General features: G+C 38.7%; 1 protein-coding gene across 7 annotated transcripts in view; it reads left to right on the top strand.

The window, feature by feature from the left end:
- Window positions 1–24,427, top strand: part of SATB2 (SATB homeobox 2) — a 205,960-nt gene that overhangs the window by 177,883 nt on the left and 3,650 nt on the right. The window lies entirely within an intron of this gene.

Raw genomic sequence — 24,427 nt, forward strand, 5'->3', positions numbered from 1 at the left:
GGGCAGGATGCTTCCTCACATGCTATGTTTTGGGTTTAATCACTTAGACAAGGCCACATATCTAGATGGCTGCAGCTGAAACAGGGCAGGAGGGTAGTCGGGGAAGCTCAAGCCCAGCCGTCTTTCTGAAATTTTACTACATGCTGGGAACCTGTTGGAACTGACAAATGTAGTCCACAAATACTAATAAAGCCAGGGTTAAGACACCTTGAATTGGCCAATTTAAAAATATTTAAATAGAAAGTAGAATGTTCAAATGAAAATTAGATTTCTTGGAGGCCAGTGCCGTGGCTCACTTGGTTAATCCTCTGCCTGTTGTGCTGGCATCGCATATGGGCACCAGGTTCTGGTCCCGTTTGCTCCTCTTCCAGTCTAGCTCTGCTGTGGCCCTGGAGGGCAGTGGAGGATGGCCCACTGCACCTGCGTGGGAGACCAGGAGGAAGCACCTGGCTCCTGGCTTTGGATCAGCGCAGTGCCGGTCGTAGCGGCCATTTGGGGAGTGAACCAACAGAAGGAAGACCTTTTTCTCTGTCTCTCTCTTTCACTGTCTATAACTCTACCTGTCAAATAAATAAAAAAAAAAAAGAAAGAAAAAGAAATCACTCCCTGACCATTTAAAAAAATAAAAAGAAAATTAGATTTCTTTTAACCTCTCTAGTATAAATTGTCAAAGAGCTTACCCAGATAGACTTAATTAGCAGCTCTGCTGGAAGCATGGTGAGGGGCATGGTAAGGATCATCTCCAAGTTCTGAGTTTGAATTCTAGGACCACTCCTGCAATTGGACCTCTCATGTTACAGAGACACCTAAAGTTTCTGGAAATAGTAATAACGATCCCAAATCTGCAGGGTTATTTTCAGTCTAAATGAGATTGTGACTTACATGGAAGGTACCTGAGAAATATTAGAACAATCTAAGCATTGTTAGTATTGATCTTAAGGATAAAGGGAAGGATCTGGTGTTGTGGCATAGTGGGTAAAGCCACTAACTGCAGTGCCGACTTCCCATATGGGTGGCAGTTTGTGTCCAGGTCGCTCCACTTCCAACCTAGCCCCTGCTAGTGGCCTGGGAAAGCTGCAGAAGATGATCTGGGGCTCTGCAACCCACATGGGAGACCTGGAAAAAGCTCCTGGCTCCTGGTTTCTGCCTGGCCCAGTCTTGGCTATTGCAGCAATCTGGGGAGTGAACTAGTAGATGGAAGATCTCTCCCCCGCCACCTCTGTGTGTATGTGTGTGTATGTGTCTGTAACTCTGACTTTCAAACAAATTAACAAGTATTTAATAAAAAAAAAGGGGGGGAGGGGACAATTCCTATTAACAAGAGTTCAGAGACAAATCAAGGATGGTGTCAGTTCATAATTTTATGACCAACAGATATGAAAGAGTGCCTGGCCTCTATTATTTGCATATTAGACAGTTGTCTCAAGACAGGTGGAGGAACTCAGAGCTGTCTGGTTTCATATGCCCTCTCTACTTTATAAGCTCTTTTAAACGTCATTCCAAGTTATTTAAAAGTAAGTGAAAATTTCTTCTCTCAACTCTGAATAAAATCTCTCTGTAGGGCATAATAAAATGTCATTGGGATAACAAAAGTTGATTTATGTTCGTTTTAAATGTTCTTAAAAATACAAACAAACAATCCATTCAGCTTCTGGACAATCTCTGGGATTTCGGCTGTCTTCATAGCATGTTACAATCCACAAAGTTGTGAAGCTGCCACACAGGGACTATGTTTGAGTCTCTTTGGTCCAATATTAATTAGCCATCTACCACAGCCATAACTGTGGGCTTCTGATGAACTCACGGGAAAACAGATATTCTCTGGTCTTGTGTTGCTCATATGCTACCAGGGAAATGAGAATAGACATTTACAAATTAGGATATAGAATGGCAGGTAGATTGAAGACACAGAATTCATTAACATCTTAGGACACTGTTGAATAGATTTTCTATACTGAATAATAATGGGTGATTTTCATGTGAATTACTCCATTCCTAATGTTACCACCTGGAATTCTACCTCTTTCTCTTTCTCTCTCTCTCTCCTCTCTCTCTCACACACACAGACACATATATAATATATATATATATATATATATATATATATATTCAGAAGTGGACTTACATATCTATGAATTGGTGATTGTGGAAGGAATACAGTGTTAGCTGTAATGCACCAAAAAAAAAAAAAACAAAACATAAAATATTTGCCAGTTTTGTATTTTAACTGTCAATGGGAGCAAATTATTTGATGTGCAATTAGCAAGTCCTGACTCCATGTTTGAAAGCCACAGGGTTAAGAACCTCATAACAAATTTTAACAATTTGATTTTCATTTTAAAAAACTGATGTCTTTCTTATGTAATGACAGAAATAAATGCTTCTTTTAAAATCATGGTCTTCTGATTACAAATTTTTTAAATATATTTGAAATTGATGGTTGAGATTGGCTTAAGTCTGGGTGTAATATGGTTTTATTTTTAAAGACTTATTTATTTGAGAGGCTAAGTTGGGGGAGGGGTCTTCCATCCACTGGTTCACTTCCCAAATGGCCAGAGCTGAGCCGATTTGAAGGCAGGAGCTTCTTCCAGGTTTCCCACGGGGGTGCAAGGGCCCACACACTTGGGATATCTCCCACTGCTTTCCCAGTCACATTATCAGGGAGCTGGACTGGAAGTAGAGCAGCTGGGTCAAACTGGCACCCATATGGGATGCTGGCACCGTAGGCAGAGGCTTAACCTACTATACCACAGGGCCGGCTCCATAATATGGCTTTTAAAGTAAAAAGTTTCCAAATATTTAATTTTTTTCTGTACGTTTATGGTCCCCTGAGAATTTCTATGCAATGACCAGGAATCAGGGCATCTTTGAAAGAATAAATATTACTCTGTATCTCTGTTGTCTTTCTTTTATGAGATTTATTTATTTGAAAGGGAGGGAGTGAGGGAAAGAGAGAGAGAGAGATCTTCCATGCACTGGTTCATTTCTCAAATGACCTCAACAGCCAGTGCTGGGCCAGGCCAAAGCCAGGAGCCTAGAACTCCATCTGGGTCTCCCACCCTGCACTTCTGTCCCAGGAACAATAGCAAGGAGCTGGATTGGAAGTGGAGCAGCTGGGGCTCGAACCAGTACTGAAATGGGATGCTGGGATTGCAGGTGGCAGCTTTATGCTCTGTACCACAGCCCTAGCCAATCTATCCCTATTTTCAATAAACCTTTGGCCCCTGGGAAAAAAAAATAAAACAGCTTTTAAAAACTTCCCTGTGCATGACATGGATTGATCTCGGATGAGGCATTTCTGTCTTTGCGATTACATCTACTGTTTTGTAAATGATGGTGCCACAAGTTAGGTGAATTCAGAGATGCTTTTTTATCTGAAACATTCATTCTGTGCATTGGTTCGTTCATTTCTGATTCTCATTTGAGCATTTTAATGAGAGCATAAAAATAAAAACACATTGCTCCTGGGAGGTTCACATGCATTTTGGAAAAGCAAATTAGGAACAGCATAACAGATTAGGAACACCTTATATTGGTCTCAGAGATTTCCAGTTGGTTTTCTTATGACTGATAGTTATGACAATTGCAAGAGAAAGCCAGCCACCGAGTTTTAAACTATCATAGCCAAACCTACCTACTGTGACTTCTCAGCTGTTTCTGTTTAGTGTGGAAATCTAATGTAGCTGAAAACTACTGCTGATTTTTATTAAGTTGAAGTCTGGAACTTCCCCTTGTAATGATAGAAAAGCACACTTTCAATTAAAGGAAAACTGCCAAAGTTCTGAAATTAATTTATTTTATTATTACTCGGTTTGACCCTAGAAATGGGAGATCAAGAAAACTAGATAGGTTTGACAGTTCTAAGGTCACAAGTTCAATTTTCTCACAAGTTGTTTCTAGATGTAGTTCACTGCAAATCATATAACCCTGAACCTTTTGATACAGAATCTTTTATGGAATTAGATATCACACTGGGGTCATCCTAATGACTTTGGGACTGGGAAGATGACAGGTAAGTCAGACCAGGTAAAGGAATTCCAGTCAGTCAGTCTGGCAAACAATGTGTGGCTTGTCCAAGGGTAGCAGATGTGGTGTGATGGAGTAAAGCTTCCACCAGCTTATAGGAACCAGTTGTTAAATTTTCAAGAATTTTGAAAGCTGATTGTTACACCTTGGTAGCATGCAACCAACAGGAGTGGGATTACATACACAAAAACCGGCAAATTGTCCAATTAGAGCTTCCTAGTCTAGAGAGCCAGTTGCTAAATATTCAGTAGTCTAACACTGAGTAACCTTCATTTAACATTTTTGAGCCTCTATGGCTGTAGTGGACTCTTTTTTTTTTTTTTTTTAATGAGCAAACCTTTGGAAAATGTATAAACCAGGTATTTCCAGAACTGAATGCTAATTGGTATGACAGCTCACTTGATCACCTCAACATCAAAAATAGTTCATTTAAATAGCATTGTTTCTACTCTTTGTCCTGCAAACTTTCATTCAATTTAATTTCTTTCATCATGTTCAAGGAAGTTTATCTGTACATTTCTTTCTGTATCAAATGCACAAAGCTCACTTAAGTATTTTATTGAATCCATTTTGCAGGATCATATAACATTAAGTCCATAACCTGATTTCCTAGTGCCAAACATCCAACAGATTTGATGGCTTCAGGCGGAAGACAGAAGAAATGATTGTAACAAAGTTACTTTCTGAGATATGATAAATTCAATACACCTCAAAATGAGGAGTCAGTTATTCTTTTGAAAGCTTTCTAAAAATTAAAAACGGAGCAGGCATTTAGCCGAGCAGTTAAGACATCCTACCTCAGGGTACCTGAGTCTGATTCTGACTCTGGCTCCTGATTCTAGCCTCCTGCCGATGCAGCCCCTGGGAGGCAGTGGCGATGCTCACGTAGTTGGGTTCCTGCTACCACTCGGAGGCCTGGATTGAGTTCCCCTGCACTGGCCCTGGCCACTGGGGATTTGGGAGTATGAATCAGTGAATGGGAGCTCACTTGCTCTCCCTGTCAAATTTTTTCAAAAAACTTATGTATTCAAATTATTTCACTAATTATTAGTTTTCTCATTTTATTTTTGGCAATTCATGTCAACATGTACCACTACGGGTATGCTTTTTTTAAATTTTTTTTATTTAACAGATAGTGAGAGGTAGAGACAGAGAGAAAGGTCTTCCTTCCATTGGTTCACCCCCTAAATGGCCGCTATGGCTGGAGCTACACTGATCCAAAGCCAGGAGCCAGGTGCTTCTTCCTGGTCTCCCATGTGGGTACAGACACCCAAGCACTTGGGCCATCCTCCACTGCCTTCCCAGGCCACAGCAGAGAGCTGGCCTGGAAGAGGAGCAACTGGGACTAGAATCTGGCGCCCATATAGGATGCCAGCACTGTAGGTGGAGGATTAACCAAGTGAGCCACGGTGCCAGCCCCCAGGGGTATGCTTTGGAGAGGAATTCTCATGTGAGTATTTCATATAAAACAAAAATTTACCAAAGAGAGAAGCTTTAAAGTAAACAGTATGCATAGCAAGCTAATATAGTAACTTCCTTAGTAATGAAAAGAAAGAAGCAAATTGATTCTTGGCCTGTAAAATATAAAAAACTGAATCAGTTCATCAAGATGGTCTGTCATTTGGTGATTGTTTGGTGTATCTTCATATTAGAATGACTGATATACCAGGAGAGGAGTTTTCTTAGCAGTTAATTTGCAGGAAATCAACCAATTTATTTTGAGTTCCTGCAACAGATATCCTAGAGACAGCACTCTGTACTTCAGTGATCTCTGGGTTTCCATGTGTGAGGCTGAGTAGCACATTACACTATGTGAACATGTAACATCATCTGTGTTCTATGTTGCCCTGTGTAGAATGTTGCCCTGTGTAGAATGTTTTCTGTGTAATCAGTTCTTATTTTATATCCTATTCATCTGCATTTCCAGCATTTCAAAATATGTGAAACATCTTGGCACAGATGGGAAAAACAGAGTTACTTATATGTTCCAGAACTACAGAGACATGAGATCACACATATGATATTAATAAATAATTTGAATGGAGAGGGAAGGTGCAAAATGAGATTATTTATTTAGAAAGTTGGAAATCTCCACTTGTGATCATTATTCTGTTCTTGAAAGGAAATAGGTGCTGGGTTTTGTGTTTTTTTCTCTTATCCTCACATTCCCTTCTTCCCCTTTCTTGTGTTTTGAATTAAAATCTAAAGGCAGAGTGGAAGGGTGTGTATATAACTGTGAGAAGGATGTGGTAAGTCATGGCAGTGGTTTGTGATCTTACAGACGTGGTGGTGTCAGACTCTGAAGACCAAAGGCGAATCCTCAGCTTCCAGTGGATTTACTTGAAATCCCCCGCCCTTGTAGCATATCATGGATAATAGCATATCATGGATAATTACATTTTTACAAACGGTAGAGAAAATCATGTTGACACACATACAGTATTTTCCAACCAGATCAGCTCTTCAAGCTGTTACAGATTTTGTGCATTAAGGCTCATATTTTCTTTGTTTATTTTAAAAATATTATCATTAATAATAGGTCTGTTCTGTGGTCAACCTCTAAATTGAAGATACTGAGGAAGACTTCCCTTTTCCTGTTGCCCCTAGTCAAACACTTGATACCTTTTTCCTTTGTAGAAGTTTGTACTACTCATGTTTTTGATTAAGAAAGTTATGGCAGCCAAATTTTCATGGAGATTTTTAAGAGCTTTGGTCATTTTTTCAGCTTATTGCTGTGTGTAACAAAATGAATTACATTTAGTGGCAAATCACTGAAAAAAAGGAGAAAAGTCACAGGAGAAATACTGTCATTGATTTCTTTGCCACCACTATCCAGTGAAATGAAGTTTGACTAGTTGAACCTATAAAAGGTCATATCCACTAGCTGCTCACTTGCATCAAAATTCTTGGGAAAAAAAAATTGAGGGACAATATTCTACTTCCTTAACCCTTTCTGGTCAAATGTGGTGTTTCATTTTGAAAATGAAATTAATTCCCTTGTGGCCTTTGAAACTTTAATAATACACAATAAATAAAATCATATCTAATAACTCAACGGTTTCATTTGGCACCATCATCTCCTAGATGTACTGTAACTGCAGAAACATAAATACTTGCAGGCTTCGAAAGCCCAGTTTCTATTTGCTAAATAAACTTGGCTGGCTTTAAATTCCTCTGTGTACAGTCATTAATACAATCCACTTTGACAGCATTTAATTAAAGTGCTTTTCTCTATTAAATTCATTAAAAGTTCTCCCCCACCCTGCCAATGGATAACTGCTTTCCAAATGCAGAGTGGCAGAGACCTGTAAGCCTCACTTTAAGTAACTTGTCATTTCTCTTTGTAAAGTGTTTATTACATTCAATTTAGAAACTGTTAAATATGACTTAGAAGTGAAGTCGGATTCCAGGACGTGTTCTCTATCCCCTCATCAATCTCTTAAAAAACAAATGTTAGTGAAACTCATCTGAATAAACATTTATTATCTGCATATTTTTTGTATCCTCTGTCAACACTACTAGGCATTTAAACTGGGAGGTAATAAAGATATGATTTCCATATCAGGGCTGGGGAATTTGCATTAGCTCTAAGCAAGTACTTGGCTTGAATGCATTTGCTTGCAGATTCAGGGAGAGGGAGCGTAACAGTCCAGTATTAATAGATTATTGACAGTTTAATGTCTTGGCACCTACTTAGCCCATGAAGTATAATAACCAGGAAGCTGTCTGATATGAAAGCAGTCAATAGCATTTTCAATCAAAACCTTTCAGTTAATTGTTGGTTGACCTTAGAGATTTCCTTTAGGCAATACCATTCTGAGTTTAGACCAGAGGACCATATTGATTTGTAGAGTTTATTCAAAGATGATTATTTAATACCCATTGCTCCAGTTATATGTGATAAATTCTGCTTTTTCTGTGTCTGCCATATGAATTGTCTTTTTGGCGGTGCTTTTCACAAATATTCTCTTTACCAACTCTACTTTAAAAATATTTCATTAAATCTGTTCTCGTCTCAGAAATAGAAAGTTGGGATTCTTGAAAGCACACATGATCAAGTGTTTTAATATGATAATAGAGTTTTGATAGAATTCTTTGCTCAGTCTAGAATTATAATTCCAACAGAGACCCTGACAAAGCTAAAAATTATATACTTGGTAAGGGTAATTATATAATAACTTTAAAAACACTCTACCTTAAAAACAAAAACTTTATTTAATGCCAAATTCTTTTTGCTATCTATAAGTATATACTTGATGGCTTATACTTAGTTTCTAGAGTTTCTGTACTTAAATGATTTATTTAGTTTCAGTTGAATATTTTTTTAAAATTTTTGATAAGATATAAATAAGCTGCAAAGACAGGCAAGATGAAGTGAAGACAGTTTGTTGGTTGAATTTTAAACCATTTGCTTTGCTCACTTTGGAATGTGTGGTATTGGAACTGTAGAGGTTCAATCAAAGTATGGACTACACACACACACACACACACACACACACACACTTTGAGTTAATACACACACACACACGCTTTGAATTGATTTTGTTCTTTTTTGTCCTTGTTGGTTCTTCACATAGATTAACTTTCTTCATCTGTTCCAAAGAAAATCATTTTGCTGTTTAATATTTGCTTTGAATAGGACATCCAGTGTTTTCTATATCATGTTGTAAATAGATAATATTCCTTTACATTTCAGTTAGTGGAGAGCCATTACCATCTCTGGATTTGATTGTGAGGCAGATGATCTATTTTTAAGCAAATGTTTTTAGCTTTTATCAATTCTGCTTTTTCTGAAAGGTTCCCTTTTGTTGACTTACAGATTCTCTCAATTTTACTTGTTGTTTTGCTGTTTTGCCTCCAGCAACTTTTCTTGTCATAGAAACTGTGCTGCGGGCCGTTTGAGTTCTATTGATAGTAGAAATATTTCTGCAGATTAAAGAGGGGGCGAGAAAAGCAGACTAATGAATATGTCAGTTTTCATTCCTGAGAACAGGAACACCCTGAGTATCAGATAATTTGGGGGAAATTAAAAAACTGCACAAGTCCCTGAATGCTATTGTTGGCCTACACACAGTGTGTGCATGCATGCCATAAGTTATTATAAACTATTGTAACTCAGCCTTTTTAGTTTTTAGTAATGGATATATATTTTTAATGACTGTCTATATAGACTTACCACTTTTTCTCTCTTAGAGCTATTAGATATGTTTTGAAAGTTAAGTCTTTCAGTCTGTTTAATGTGGCTATTACCAATCAGCACAGAGTATTCTGGACATTTTATAGTTAAGATTTAAGTTTCAATTATTCATCCAAAGCAAATTTTGAGTAAATGGAGATGAATATAACCCAGAATCTAGCCTTAGGTGCTCACAGCTTTGCAAAGAGACAGGTACAAGACCAAGTCACATAGTACAGCCTGTAAGGGCATGGGATGAGAACCACCAAAAACATGCGTGTGCCCCACCCTTGGTGAACTGGAGGACCCAGAACACTTCCCAGAAGTAGTCCCTCACAGAAATCATCATCAGATGAGTTTTCTAGAAAGGGGGACAACAGAGCAAAGGCACAGAGATGGGAGGAGACCAACAGCATGCATGCGGAGCCACAGCTCACGTTGTTGGAGCCCAGCCTGCAAGTTCAGGGCAGGGGCACTAGCTACAGTCATGTTATGGAGTCCTCTTGATACCAGGGAGGCCTTGACCCATCCTCAGGCCACTGATGGCTGTTGGCAAGGTGCAGTGATGGCTGTGGCAGGGAATCCTGGTGGGAGGAAGTCAGAGTCATTCAGGCAAGAGATTATAAGGGTCTGAATTATGACAGTGGGAGTATATATGGAATGGGAAAATTATTCCAAGAACTGTTTCAAAGGAATAATTACAGCATGTGGGAATGGCTGAATGGAGGTTTCAGATGAAGGGGAGGAGCTGTGGAGAGCCCCAGATCTTGGCTGGGGCATGTTGTGGGACGAGTCTTGGAATACCAAAGGAGACAAGGAGTGCATTAATGATTAATTCCCTGCTAATGTCGTTTGTAACTATGTTTGTTTTGTTCTGAGTTCTAAGCTATTAAATTAAATCCATCCCTAAGCAAATTCACATTTGAAAGTATAATGAGTTGACAGTTCCAGTTTCTGGGGATGACCTACACAGGGTAAGCCAATATGCTTCGAAAAGCCAAGGTGTTGTGGCGTGGAGACAGAATTGGACTTGCTTTGTGAATCAGAATAGAGAAGGATGCTGAACAACGGGCCTGATGGGAGCATAGTGGTCATCTGCTGCTGGGGGCCTGAAGCCTCTCCTGTGGGAAAAGGAATGCCTGTCCAGTTATTCTGCCCCAGGGAATTAGGAGTGGAGGGCTCTCTTCCCTGTGACCCTTGCTGACATGAAGGGAGGAGACTCGTTTTCTTGAGTTTCAGTGAAAGTGGCTGGCCTTGTCCGTGGCTCTTGGCCTTTCTTTTCTTTTCTTTTTATTTATTTGAGAGGTAGAGTTACAGACAATGAGAGGGACAGAGAGAAGCGTCTTTCTTCCATTGGTTCACTCCCCAAATGGCCACAACGGCCGGAGCTGCACCAATCCAAAGCCAGGACCCAGGCGCTTCTTCCTGGTCTCCCATGCAGGTGTGGGGTCCCAAGCACTTGGGCCATCTTCTACTGCCTTCCCAGGACATAGCAGAGAGCTGGATTGGAAGTGGAGCAGCCGGGAATATATCCAGTGCCCATATGGGATGCTGGCGCCGCAGGTGGAGGATTAACCTACTGCACCACAGCGCCGGCCCCTCTTGCCTTTCTTTCACCGGGCGCGCCTACCACAAAGTTTAGAAGCAAGCATCTCCAAGTACCTGGTTTCAGTCAGTAAGATCACCGATGTGGAGGGTAACACAAACTTCCCCATAATGAATGAAGAGTGATTTAGAATGGAAAAGAATATTCTAGAATGAAGAGCCCATTAACCTTTGAGAAGTTTTACTTCCCTTCATTTAATTTTTCCATGTTGTTTTTCTCTTCAGGGAAAATAATTTAACCAAGGCAGCCAGTCTCTGATGAAATTAAGTGAAGTTCAAACTGCAGGCTGTGTTTGCTAAGCTCTCACCTGACACCTTTTGAGCTCTAAGCCACAAGGAATCTTTGCTGCCCCGCCTAAGAGATCAGTGGCTCTGCCTCGTGGCCTGAGGAGAAAGCCCTTCTTTGATCATTTGACTTTGTTTACCCAGATTGGAATATGTCAGTGGTGTGGTAATGCTAGGTATTTTGTCTTTTACCAAAACAGTTGATTATAATGCACTGCTTAGGTTTTGCCTTCTATAAAAGGAATATTTGTGCTTTTATGTGTTTGATTCACACAGTGCAGTTTTCTCAAGTCCTGTTATTAAGTGGTTACGTCCAGAAAGCAAAAAAATATGCTGAAGTAGTATTTTATTGGTGGACATCTAATATTTTCACTAACCATAACTGTCAGATTGTTCTGACTTCTGAGTGCCCCAGCTGTAAAAATTACACAGAAAATGTGGCCTGCTGTGGCATTCTAAATAGGCTCATAGGAGGCCTCCAGCACATGGGTCACCTTCGTTTGCCTTTTCCTCCCCAAGTAAAGAGTGTAATGCAAACACCCTTGCTCCTTCAATAATTCAAACCCTCTCCTCTCAAAGACATCATTCTGATATTGCTGAACTGTCAGAATGATGGGATTTTTGTTTCATCTTAAACTGGTTCTTGGCTACATTTTGTTCAGAAAAGGGTCTTGCTCTTTTGTGTTAGCAAATTTTGATGAAATTGGGTATTTGGTTTCTTTAAAGGATGGAAAAGGGGAAATCCCTTTACAACCGACTCACGATTGACATTTTGGAAGAAACATCTCCTTAATACATTCGTGATTTTCCTCAGGTCTTCTTTGTCTTCACTTTTAATCCTAAACTTGAAATGGCGGATAATAGCCTCTCATTTTTAGCGTTATTCTTTGATCTTAATTAGAAGATGCTTATTTGCACTAAACTCAACACTTAAATTGAAACAGAATGCATTTTTATATTTTTCTCCATAACCTGCTGAACAGCAGAAGGGGTGTATTTGTTACATGTTAGACATGGGGGTTGTGATTTTGGGGTCAGAGCGCAGTTTTACATGTCCTTTTTTCCCTGTGACGAATACATGTAATAGTCCTGGCATTGTGTGATTATTGCTGGGTTTTCTTCAAGAAATGAAAAGTCCAAAAGATGGCAAAAAAAATTTGAAAATACTCTAATCACAGAATTTAAATAATTATAGAAATTTGACACATGAGCACAAAGTTACATTATATTACCTGTTTGTAAATCGTTAATGTTATTTCTTTGCTTCAATGAAACTTACCTAACTTCGTGAGATCCTGTGACTGACAATGTTCATAGAAATTCTTTCTTCCTCATACTATCTTTGTTTCTAAATAATTCTTTTCCAAATAGATATTTGTGAACTACATTTTTGTCACTGGATATCTAAACACTAAAGATTTGGAAGTGGTTTGAATTCTGGTTATTGGCGCTTTACCCTAGGAGTCGTTATTTAAGTCTCATTGACAATTCTTGGCTAGCTATGTGCTGTCTGTTCTTATACAATGAATTTAATCTATTCTCTGCCTCCATTTATCTTAACATGCTTTCACTTAAAAGGAAGTAAAATTTTGCTCTGGTTAAGCTAATTAGATGAAATTTGTTCATCTGATGTAGTCTGTGCATTCTATTCTTTTAAGCTTACCTTGAATCTGTTTTTAAAAATCAAATTTCAGAAATCAAGTGTCACTGGTCTTGATGAACTTATTTTCATTTCAGTCACATTTTCACTTCATCTGATAATTATTTAGCCAACTGGATTAGCTGTTTAAGAATTCTAATGTTTCATTCTTAAACCCGAACCCTTTGCACAGCTTTCTTTTTTGGCCCTTTGCCATTATGAAATATTATGAATTTCCAAGTTGACTTTTCAAATGCCATTTTGAATTCCTGGCACCCCCATCATCCTAACCTTTCACTCTCCTCATTTAGTTATTCTGGTTATCTTTAACTTGACTTAGGAACCTTTCTCATTCATGCTGGTGCAAAAAACACTCTTTCTCTTTGTTAAACCAAGAAAACAAGTTGTGCATTCATTTCAAAATCAGAATTACAGAGGTAACCCTGAGCCCTGATGATTTCTGTGTTACCCTTTACTCATGTTAACGTAAATATGAGATCTTTAAAGACACTTTAATATTCCCCGGGCCTAGAATCTGGTCTTCAGAAGAGGCTCTTCATGAATTTGTAGGCTAGATTTTGAGTTCTGGGAAGACATTGTAAAGGGTGGCAGATGGTACAGAAATGGGGAAAGTGGATGCTCCCGGGAGTTAGGCAAGGGAGACAGGGTTTGGGGGCTGGGAATGGATTCTTCCTGGTCTTGGCCTGGACTGTCTTCAAGAATTTGTTCTTCCTGAATAGTCTCTTGGATTCTTCTGTGTTCGTAGAATGGTTTTGGTCACATTAGGTCCTAAATGATCAAATAAACCAATTTACCAGATGATTCACATGGAGAGAAAGGCACAGATTGAGTGTGTGTGTGTGTGTGTGTGTGTGTATGTATATATACATATATGTGTGCATATACACACATATACACACACTCAGTATGTGTGTATATATACACACACATATATATATACATATATATACACATGTATATATATATATGTATATATATGATTTTCCTCTTGTAAGTTCTAACTGGGGAGAAGATTGTTTCAATGCTGTCTCAGTCTCTGTCTGATTGAGATAGTCACTCACCCTGACCTTGGTAAATTTCCTGTGTATCAGCTCATCTCCTTATGTTGGAGAAGCAGCTCACTCAGCTGCTTCTTCAGTTTTTGCAGATTCTGGCCACTCCCAATAATCAGATTAATGATTGCAGCACATTACTTTTTACCTCCAACTAAACTGAAATTGTTGGTATACTCAATTTATTACCAAAGAGGAAATGATATAAGCCAAAGGCTGTTTTAAGAGCCATGCTTCCTCCAACACCAAGTTTATTTTAACAGATTATTATGTCACCGTGTTGTTATGCTTTTATCTTTGACCAAAGTGTTTATTTTGAGAAACGATTATTAAACTGCATTAAAAACATACACAGTGTTGCAGTAGTGTCTTAGTTGCAATACTGAAGGAAACTCAGGCTAAGTCTGGATAAAATTGAACGTGTATTTCTGTGTCTGAGTTTCTACCATGTTGCTTGTTTGTATTGATTTCTCTTGACATGGTCTTCTTTTATTGAACACTGCTTTTTCCCCCCTTATTCTCTCTCGCTCTCTCTTTTTAAATCCCTTTCCTATAGCTGTATGTGTTAAGAGCAATTGTAAAAGGAAACCAACTTATATTAAACCTGCCTGGAGTCAAAATGTAATCTAACACCTGTAGTCTGCAATTTGTCATCACTTCATGGATACTTTTTTTTTTAATAACAGATTTCCTGAGTTTTGACCTTAGGATACTGTATAATCCAAAAAAAGCAACAAAACTAAACCATAGTTTTTAATAAGTCTTATAATGTTAGGATGTGAAATTACAACCATAAGAGCCAACTCTAGTACATCATTGAAGTTAGAAATAGTGCTGAGTTATATATCTAAGAGAAAATGTCTTACCCGTGAAAATATCTTTGAGTGATGAAATCAAGAGGCAAATTATGATACTTGCTCAGCTTCTCCAACACTCATTCTCTAAGGTCTTCCTATTTTGCTCAAATAAGGATTTTGATTGTCTGTTTATAATTTTAATTATTTGTTTTATTATTTGAAAGGCAGAGAGACAGAAAGTCAGAGATCTCCCATCCATTGGTTCACTCTCCAACTACACACACTAGCCAGAACTGGCTAAAGCCAGGCACCCACAACTCCGTCTGGGCCTCTCATATGGGTGACAGGGACCGAACTGCTTGAACTGTTACTTGTTGCCTCTTAGAGTCTGCATTATCAGGAAGCTAGAACTGGGACTTGTCCCTAGCTGCTCAGATATGCGATACAAGAGCAGTGTCTTAACTGTTAACACTTAATACTCACCCCATTAATTGTAGGTTCACTTTGAATCTTATAGTTATTATTAGGGTGTAGAGTATGATCCATATAGTCCCTAAGTTTTCAAATATTTTGGTTTCAGGATCCCCTTTTAGTTTTAATATTGTGGACCCAATAACATATTATATGTATTAATGTTACTATATTAGAAATTCTGGGAAATTTTTAAAATATTTACTAGTTAAAAAGTTATACATGCGTATTTATAAATGATATATGTTATGTAAAATAATTATATTTTTTCAGACAAATAATGGAAGGGTACCAATGTTTTATAAATTTTTGCTAATATTTTAAAAGAATGGTTTGATAGAAGACAACTGGATTCTCATAATTGCTTCTGTGTTTAATGTCATATAATGCCTGGTATTGCTTGAAGTCAGTAAGAAAATCAGGATTCATACATGTAACTAGAAAAGGGAAGAGTACCTTAATAGGTTTCCTGAGATAATTGTGATATTCTGCTTTGATAATATAAGACTGTTTCAAAGAGGATATGGAAATGCATACTATGAAAAAACTATGTATGGATTCCAGTGCTTTTTACATTAAGTAAATATCCTTTATTTCCACTTTCTGTGAACTTTCTGAAGTATCTTCATATGATAAAACTTTACAAGTAGAAGCTTCTTACAGGCTAGTTGCCAGATGGAATTGAATCTGAAACCATGTTGATCTTTCATAGTTTATACTTTGTCACCTTATAACCTATTGGTCTGCCTTACACTTTGAATCCATCTTTTACCCATTCATAACTTTTAACATCATACATTGGTCATATGGGAAATGTTGGGTTACTAACTGATGCATCTCTTTCAAAAGCTGACATATTTCATTATATGACATGTTTAAAAAACAAACCTAGAAACATTTGTTAAATAACCACCAGTATCATGAGAGAAGTCATTCAGTATTGAGACACCATTAAGCTCAATGGTGACAGCTGCAAGTTTCCAGAATTGTGATTTCTGCTTGTAAGGTCAGAGTTTATCACTGGCAACAAAGCTAGTAAGATACTTTTATTGAAGTGACAGACTCATTTCATTGTTAAGGAAATGCCCGCCAGACCCCTAAATCTGAAGGACCATGGTTTGTCTGGTCATTCATTCAAGTGAAAATAAAAATCTAACACAAAAGTGGGTAGCCCAGCTTTCAACTCAATCACACTAGTCCTCTTTCTCAAGATAACCATCTTACTTCAGCATGTTATAGAAATGCTTTATGCATATGTCTCACTTTCTCTCATGGAATATTAAAAAGAGGTGTACTTTGAGATCTAAGTAATTAGTGAACTTTTACTGCTTCATCAAAATATTCCTGAATGAAAGTGGCATTAGGTGGCCAGCATTGTGGTGCAGTGGGTTCAGCCACTGCATGTGACACCTGCATCCCATTTGTGCAGCTGTTCAAGTCCTGATTGCTCCATTTCTGATCCACCTTCCTGCTAATGCACCCAGGAAGGCAGCAAAAGTTGGTCCAAGTACTTGGACCCTTACACCCACATGGGAGAACCAGATGGAGTTCAAGGATTCTGGCTTCTGCCTGGCCCATCCTCGGCCATTGCAGCCATTTGGGGAGTGAACCAATGTATGGAAGATCTTTCCCTATCTGTCTGTAACTCTGCCTTTCAAATATGTAAATAAATCTTTAAAAAAATGTAAAAACAAAAGTGGTATACTTTTTGTCATGAACTTGTGGCAGTGAACACAGAACTATAGGTATAGTTTGGTGTTACTGCCTTTATTGTCACAGGGCAACGATTTCTCCACCATTATTTATATACCATCAGTACACATTTCAGCAAGTCAAAAAGGTAATTAAGGTTTTAGTTTTGCTGTGAAATAGTTTTGATGAGTGTAATGTTTTCATGGATTCCACTTTGAGAATCACCTGTTGTGGTTTGGGATAGGAATTGGATTTGAAACCAGAACTTTGTGACCCCAAAATTTCTCACAACTGTTCTACGAAGCCATTTTATGTGTTAGGTAATACCCTAATTTTTTTAATATAAAAATAGTTAAAAAAAAAGAAAAAATTGTATCCTTGCTTTCAGATACACACTAAATGTAAATTCCTATAATTAGTGACAGTTTCTTTACTTTTTAAACATAGTTTTGCTAAAAAGGAATAATAGCAAGAGAAATAATAACCGGTTCTGCTGAACAAGAATAATGACTGGGCTGAAAGTAAAGAAGAGAGAATATGGAATTAATTTAGTGCTGCAGAACCGAGACGTCCTGAGTACTTACTGTGTGCCAGCCATATGGTGTGCCAACATACAGCTTGCAGTTGGTAGGTGGAACAGATATATAATGGTTACATTTATATTTACATGAATTACTAATCACTAATGCTGTTTTCCCTGCTGAATTTTTGGGTCAAAATTAGCCTCTAATGATGATTTGAGAAAAAAAGGGGGGGTAGAGATAGACTGTTAGAACTTCAGTTAGATACTTGATATGTAGTATATTTGTGAAATAACACATACTCATTCATCATTTTAACAAATTTTGATTGAGTGGCACACAAAAACTTTTAACTAGTTGTTCCTAGTATTGTTAAAATATATTTTTCTCAGAACTTTCAGTAGAAGCATGCTTTCCTTTGTTGTATCAGCTATTTTCTATTCTGTCATCATCAATGAGGTGAAACTAAACAAAATAATTCTGATACTAACCCAACAAAACTTAAGGCGAAAGTCACTTGTTTGTGTGCTCATCTTCTGCCCTTTAGGGTCTGAAGCTCTGGACAAGGCTCAGTCCTGTGTGTAAGGCTTGTCAGAGAGCAGCCAATGTGGCCACCTGGGAAACTGTTTTAACTTATTACCACACTGGATCAACCACCCCATACAGTCACCTCCTTAATAATTTCTCATTTTCCCTATATAAAATGACCACAAAGTCTTGGCTTATTATATGTAATCCAGTTCACCCCATAATGATACAGTGAATTATATACTTTCCTAAACTTAATCATTCAAGATCTCACTTCCTTCCCTGCAGGCAAAAACCATTATATTTTACACATGGCTCCCAGCTGGTTTTCATTGAGGCCTTCAAAATCTATTTGAACACCGAGAGCTTTAAGAAGAGCTGCTTTATCTTTGCTAGTCAGATTTTGTCATGGTCCCCTTAGGTCCTTTTGTTTTCAAAGTTTTCAGTTTTGAAGGCAGAGAAACAACATGTGTCCATATTAAAAGTGTGCTTTGTGAGTGGGTAAGGGACTTCTGAGTTTTAGTTTGAAGTTGGTGTCTCTTTTGAATATATTCTCTTTCTTAATCACCATCCTCACATCCATCTATAAACATACAAGTTGTATTTCAGCCCAGAGAGATTTCAGCAAATAAATGAGAAGAGACTTGCTAGACGTTTAGCTTTCTGTTTGTGTACATTCTACCCATAATTTATTCATCTACCCTCCGTTGTTGGATTTAGGATTCCTTACTTAAAAACTTTGTAAATTCATAGGTTCAGTTATTGTAGACACTCCATGAATATTTGATAAATTGGTACCTTTTTTTTTTTTGCTGTGTTAACCCAAGGCTGATTGTTTTAAACATTATTCCTTTTAGATATGATAAGCACTTCAGCTAAGGAAGGCAACCATCAGTTAAATGTAAATTAGCCATTCTTTTGAGGATAGAAGTGCCAGGGCACGCTTCTGGCTGTTTTTACGATAATGTTACAATTTGTGATTCTCTCATGAAAGTCCAGTAATATATTACAAGCTGAGTCTTCCTTACTGGGTATGGATCTGTGAATATTTTCTATTCTGTCTAGTAATAGTAGCAGCTTCCAAGTTCTGTTCTGTTCTGTGTCTGGCTAGATCTGATGCTGTGACTGCAGTTCATTGTGAAGGTTTTCTGTCATCCTGTAGTAGAATGCCCAAGTCCCACACCTCCCTCCCTGGCTGCCTCCCAGTTGTTTTTCTCCAGCATCAAACAGGCCAGTGCACTTTCTGTGATGAAGGAAATGCTGTGCTGTTCAGTATTGCATTGCACAGTGTACCGTCGGGCACTTGAAATGTGGTTAATGCAACTGAGAAACTGAACTTTTTCTTCTTTAGTTTTAATTAATTTAAATGTAATAGCCAACCAAATACATCAACTATGCTCCTTCCTCCTGGCCTTTCTGCTTGCTGTGTTCTCCGTCTGGAAAGTTATTCATGGCTTAGCCCTCCCTACTTTAGGCCTCTGCTCTGGTGCAGCTTCTTTAGGGAGCTGGCTGAGTCACCGTATCAAAAAAACTTCCCTTCTCCCAATATCCCTCCTTACGCATTGCTCTGTTATTGAGCATAGTATTTATTGCTTCCCGATATTTTATTTATGGTCTATCACCCCTGCTCTAGAGATATTGTTCAATTTTTCTATATAACCTTGCTCATGGAAGGCAGGAAAACACAAAGCTAAGGGCAAGGACTTTAAAATAGGCAGATATACTTATTTTTAAACATTTATTTACTTATTTCAAAGAGTTACAGAGAAAGAGGGAAAGACAGAAAGAGATAGAGAGGTCTTCCATCCACTGGTTCATTCCCCAAGTGGCTGCAACAGCCAGGGCTGAGCCAGACCCAAACCAGGAGTCAGGAGCTTTATCCCGGTTTCCCACATTAGTGGCAGGGGTCCAATCACTTGGGCCATCCTCTGCTGCTTTTCCCAGGTCTTTAGTAGACAACTGGCTTGGAAATGGAGCAGCTAGGACATGAACCAGCACCAATATGGCATGCTAGCATTGCAGGCAGTGGCTTCACCTGCTACCCCACATACCAGCCCTGACAGATATACTTTAGCAGCCTAGTACTGCTACTTACAAGCTGTGTACCTTGAACAAATTATCTATATTCATGGAACTGCAGTTTTCCTATCATAAATTGGAGTAAAAATACCTCTTTCTAGGATTAATGTGAAAATTAAGTAACATAAATATATTTATAACATTGAGGTCAATGTTTGACTCAAAGTTATTTTACATGAATGATAATTATTATTAGTGTTATTATTTTTATTGAAGCTACTTTGATGTTTTACTGTCATGAACCCTGTCCTATTGAGAAATCAACAACCAGAAGTGACAAAAATCAGAGAGGCTTGTAATAACCATTTTAGGACTTTCTTTATAGAAATTATCAAAAATGAATATAACCAGATTAATTTAGTTCAATTGTGAAGGAGAAAAGTCCAAACCATAATAGGATGAACTGGCAGGATTCAGTGTACACTAAGGTCAAGAGTAAAAAGAACTGAAAAATTATCTTTCAAGAGAACTATTGTATCATAGGCATAAAGATCAATGATTAGGCCTATGTTTTTTTTCTTTTAATTTTTAAAATTGAGATATGGTATAATATTCATATAGTAAAATGTATAGATTTTAATTATACAATTTGGTAATCTTTTAGACATGTACACACATTTTTAAATTAATTTCATTTAGTTGAGAGACAGAGATCTCCACAAATGCCCACAACAGCCAGGATGGGACGAGGCCAAAGCCAGGAGCCAGGAACTCAATCTAGGCCTCCCACCTAGGTGGCAGGAACCCAATTGTTTGAGCCATCACCTGCTGTCTCCCAGAGCGTACATTAGCGGGAAGCTGGAATTGGAAGCATAGCAAGGACTAGAACCCAGGTACTCCAATACGGCATGTGGGCGTCCCAAACCTTTGTGCCAAATGCCCACCCCATGTACACATTCTTTTAGCCAACATCCAGGGTAATACACAGAATATTTTCAACACCCCACAAGGCTGGCTCCTGTTCCCTTAAACTCAGGAAACCCCACAGGTTTATGCTTTAGATCTGTAAAGCTGACATGTGTCACTGCGGGCCTCCCCTATTTTGGGGTAGCTCCTAGTCTTTCCTGTTCATGTCTTTCACATAAATGGGAACATGCAGTTTTTCATCTTTCACATCTGGCTTATTTCACTCAAAAACAAGACTGTGATGCTTACCTACATTACCAGTAGTTCATCCCCCCCCCCTGCTCTGTTATGCAATGTATTTCTGCATTCTCCAATTGATAGACACTTGATTCCTTTCCAATTTGGGGATTTTATGACTAAAACTGCTGTGATGAGCAGGTGCTTGGTGCAGCAGTGAAGATATTACTTGGGACACCCACATCGCATATCACAGTGCTGGGTTGGAGTTCAGCTCCTTCCCTTTCCATCCGGCTTCCTAATTAATACCTAATTAATGTATACCCTGGGAGGAAGTAGATGATGGCTCAAGTACTTGGTTGCTGCCATCCACATAGACATGGAATGAATTCTGGGCTGCTAACTTCAGGTTGGCCTAGCCCTAGGTTTTGGAGGCACTTAAGGATTGAACAGCTGGATGGAAGATTTTTCTCTGTCATCTCTCTCTTTCTCTCTCTCTCTCTCTGCCTCTTCCTCCCCCCCTTTTATATAAAATGAAAATAAATAAATAAATAAGAACTGTTTTGAACCTGCCTTTTGGAGGATATAAGCACTCATTTGTGGGTTAATGCAGTTTGTATATGTTTGGTATGGGTAGGTGTGAACAGCGGGGTTTTTCCTCCTCCCCAAGCCCATTTTGAGAGAAGGCACATTAATTTAGACCATTTGTGAGAAAGTAAAAGTTGACTCAGTTCTGTCCTTTAGGTAGGGGAGTTTGAATTAATTGTCTTGCTGAGGACTGATCATCTTATAAATATTTAACTCTACTCTGTTTTGGCTCAGAGAACTTACATACCACTAGAAGAAAAGCGCTATGTGATATTAAGAAAAATTCTTAGAGATGCACTAGAGAGGAAATTATGTAGTCCTCATGCTAGAGCTTGTCTAGAGAGAATATCTCTCTGCCTAGAGTAATTAAAACACTTTGCGGGGAATGAAGATAGTTGGAACAGCTACATTGGAGACTTTTCATCCCAGACCTTAGGTATATTGTGATCACAGAAGAGTAAGAGACAAGAAAAATGGCAATGGAGCACAAAAGGCTCAGCACTTTTGGCAACTTCAGAGAGGCTCAGTGGTCATGTGTATTTGGACTACTCTCACCTACTAGAAGATGCTGGAGATGCCACTTAGTCGTCTCCATGTAGCTGTGGTCATGTTGCCCTGCTTACCTCACTCTGCTGTCTGGCCAGAGACTAGCTATTCCACTTTGCAGATAATATTTCTTCATATTCCGACTTCACTGAGAAACATCTGTCTAGTATGCGATGGGCAGTGACACTGTTGTTGTGCTCTGGAAATATTCTCACAGCTTCTCGTGTTTACGATTTCCTGCTTAGAGGAATTCTCCTGATATGCTACATCTTTCCAGCTTATTCTCGATCCAAAAAACACCTTCACGAAGGACGCTCAGGATTCAATTAATTAATCCATGCAGAGTTCTCAGAACAGTTGGCACAGACTATAAGCACTCAGTGAGTGGTAGCTGTTACTGTTGTTCCTTGTCTATTTCATGTTTGGTTCTCTGCACATCTGTATTACTACTGCTCAGTTGTAAGAACCAGGAGGAGGTGAAGTAGGCCAATTGGTTGGACCTAAGGAGAGGAACAAATGCTATCATGCAGAAAGATTATAGGAACTTCAAAGTATAGTTTTGGAAAAATCTCTTTAAATCTAACCAATGCACAATGGAAAACCCCTAAAGAACCAATCTAATTATTCCATTAAATGGAACCGTTCTGCTGACTTTTACTACAGAAGGCAAGCATAATTTAGAAAATGGGGCATTTTAATTCTCTTTTGTTTTCCAATTAACACAATTGCTCTAATAAGGAGTGCTCGTGCTCGAGTAGATGTTCTTCAAATAAGTATTCCGGACGTAATTTCAGCCCCTCTCACCGAAGACTGAAATCCTCACCGGCGGACACCAGGGTTTATTTGTATCAGAGCTCACGCTGCCCAGATTATGGCCTCAGAGCAGATATCTTCCTGCCATCAAAGCTGACATGAGCAGCGCAAGCCCACCATGCAGCTTTACTTTCCCTGCCGGGTATAATTAGGCTGCCAGAGGAACGGAGCGCTCACTTTTTTGCTGATGCCAGCTTACCACAACAGACCACACGAGTTTACTCTTAGTTGAAAGTGGTAAAGAAAATGCTAAGAACATTCATTTTAATTGGTCAACATTATTTGGACTTTAGTGCCACTGTTTTATAGTCCTGTGTTTCAATTTCTGTCTGCCACCAGCCATCCGCTTATTATGACAGAAAGTCTCATTTGCTCTTGATTATGATTTTAATTTTTGATTATTGATTATTATTTGAAAAGTTGAAACCCCTTCTGTTTATTGTTGCCCTACTTAGGTAACAATTTCATCTTTCATAATATTTATTACATTGTCTAAAAAACATTAACATTTGCACATGGGTAAAAATTTTTGTTTTTCTAATCATGAGCCACCAAGATTGGGATGAGTGACAGAGAAGTATTTTTCCTTAAATCCTTGATTTGATGTTGATGTTTCTTAGCTTAACAAAATGGGTCACACAAGTGGTGCCTGGTGATGGGGATGGTGGACAAATGGTTCTCGAATGTAACTAGACGTTTTCTTCTGCATTGATTGGACTGCTTCCCTTTGAACTCCGGAAAGTGTTTTATTTGTTGCTGTAGGGTGATGAAGACTGCATGAAATAGGGACTCATGGTAAATGGAGAAATGCATGCTTTTCTAGAAAGTGAGCTCACCATTCTTCAAGGTCTTGGGAGAATCTAAGAGGTGCTGCTCGGAGCTCAGAGCAGGAGAGGTGGTTTTTGCCGTCAGAGCGCATTTCAGTGGGGCTTTTCACAGCAGCAGCTGAAGCTGTTAGGGCTGAGGTTCCTGGCCAGTCTCTTGCTCCCTCTCTTCTCTCCATGGAGTCCTTCTCATGCAGACAATGTAAGAGCCCGAGTGCAGCTCTCATTGTTTTCTTCTTCTTAAAAATCTTATTCATCATTTATTTATTTGAGGGAGCTCCCATGCAGTGGTTCACTCCTCAGATGTCTGCAGCGGCTTGGGGGAGGTGGACCACGCTGGGAACTAGGAACTCAGTTTGGTTCCCATGCTAAGGACAGACAAGTAGTTGTTGAATGTGACCAGAGCCAGCGCCTGCTACCTCCCAGGACCTGGACTAGCAGGAAGGGGGAAGCAGGAGCAGAGCCAGGACTTGAATCCAGTACTCTTGAGGCTTAACCAGTCAGCCAAATGCCCCCTTCCTCTCTTGAGTCAGACTGAAGGAGTCAACGAATTCACATTAGAATAGGAAATTATTTCATGCTGAGAGATAATATTGAAAAAGCAGTTATGAAGATCAAGAGTAAATGGGGAATAGGAAGAGATAAAAGAGAAATTACTCAATTACAGCCAACTAGAAAACT

The sequence above is a fragment of the Oryctolagus cuniculus genome, chromosome 3 (assembly GCF_051225735.1).
Source record: "Oryctolagus cuniculus isolate XC-2025 breed Fujian yellow rabbit chromosome 3, ASM5122573v1, whole genome shotgun sequence".
NCBI lineage: Eukaryota > Metazoa > Chordata > Mammalia > Lagomorpha > Leporidae > Oryctolagus > Oryctolagus cuniculus.